Below are 1,967 nucleotides of genomic sequence, written 5' to 3'. Positions count from 1 at the left end.
TCACGTGATTTTTTATTCAAGAATAGGTAAGTAATAGTGGATAAAACGTTGTAAGCCCTAAATTTTTAATTAAAAATTCCACAAATATAAGCTATTTATATTTCAGTTTGAGTTGTTTGTCTGTTGGAAAGTATTGTGATATATCACATTGACCTTAACAAGGTGGACTCGTCCAAAGGCAGAGCTTTAACCGTGTGATATGTGTTTACCACGTGCTGCTAGCAAAAGTGCTGACTACAGTGAAAAGAAATATCTTTCAAACATAGTTATACATAATACAGTAAATAAAATTATATTCATCAATGTACTTTGATTTTTTTCAAAAATTTAAATTACTATCGAGTGTGTTTCAAGTCAGTCCGTCATTAGTCCGTACTTTATATATATATACCCACTTTTTTCCCATGAAACTTATCGATATATAAGAAAAAAAACTTATTTGATTGAGTTATATATATGTGTAATTTATATAATTATATTACTTGTAAGTTAAAGTAAATCACTTAAAGAATTTATATAACTTTTTATTTTAAAACGTTTCAAGATTTAGAAGTTGTATTAAAATATTAAATCAGTATCTGTATGTCTGTATATGTGAATAGATATAAAATATACATACAAACAACAAAGCTAACCCTATTTGAGTTTAAAGACTTGCTATAGAGATAATAACAATCCATATTTTTGTTAATGTCAAAAGCTCACGCGTTCAACAACTGAGGCATCGCTATATATTTAGATGCTTCGTATAATTATTGTAATAAACAGGAAATAATGAGGTTCGTTTCTTTGTTGTTTTTTTAATTTCGCACAAAGTTACTCGAGGGCTATCTGTGCTAGCCGTCCCTAATTTAGCAGTGTAAGACAAGTGGGGAAGGTACCTAGTCATCACCACCCACTGCCAACTCTTGGGCTACTCTTTTACCAAGGAATAGTGGGATTGACCGTAACATTATAACGCCCCACGACTGAAAGGGCGAGCATGTTTGGCGCGACAGGGATGCAAACTCGCGACCCTCAGATTACGAGTCGCACGCCTTAACACGCTTAGCCATGCCGGACGTAAATAATTAGGTATAAGAAAGTATGTTTTTTAAATAATGATGTTTATAGAACAACGACAGCTCAAGGAAGCATGCCGAGAAACTTGTCGCGTATGATCAATCGATATATAGTTTAAGAAGAAGTGACACTATCAAGTACAACAGAAGAATTATTTAAGACAGAGATTCAGAGAAAGCCGCTGAAAAAAACCCGCTATTAGTTTAGATTGGAAGAAATAGACAATATCAAGGTTAAAAGTGGTTATTCAAGCTATAAACTAAAGATGAGAAACTGTCCGTTGTATATTTTAGTTCTAATGACTTGATGCTTTCGAAGTTAAAAGGAGTTAAGTAAACTTGGGTGTTGAAACTAAGAATCTTGGATAGTGGGATGACGTGACAGTATGAAGTGTGGTGATTGATTAATAAATGTAACTCGCGAGTATTGGAGTTCATAAATAAGAAGAAACTCTGAATGTGTAACGACATGTTAGTATAAGTTACTATTAAGAAATGAGCTTAAGAATTCACAAACAGTAAGTCAGCTGACACCATGGTATTATGAATAGAATGATAATTTTCCCCTTCAGCTAGTATAAAAAGTCCTAGAAAAGACGCCAGAATATTCAAATTCCAATAAGCAATTTGACATGATGAAGATCATCATTTAAAAGGTTTTCATCTCAGCTCCTATCTTCATCAGTAGAATAAAGGAGATTAGTCAAGAAGGAATCGAGGAACAAGTGTAGAAAGTGTCTCTAGCTATTAGTGAAAACCAGGCCACTTCACGCCCAAGCTCTTAGTAAGTAATTCTAATGATATTATTCCGTGACATCAGTCATCATGTTAATAGAATTAAATGGATTATCTATGATAAACGTAAATAAAACAACTGTATATGTGTGTGTGTGTAAATACTAATTG

The sequence above is a fragment of the Tachypleus tridentatus genome, chromosome 13, assembly GCF_004210375.1.
Source record: "Tachypleus tridentatus isolate NWPU-2018 chromosome 13, ASM421037v1, whole genome shotgun sequence".
NCBI lineage: Eukaryota > Metazoa > Arthropoda > Merostomata > Xiphosura > Limulidae > Tachypleus > Tachypleus tridentatus.
This window is presented reverse-complemented; position numbering follows the sequence as displayed.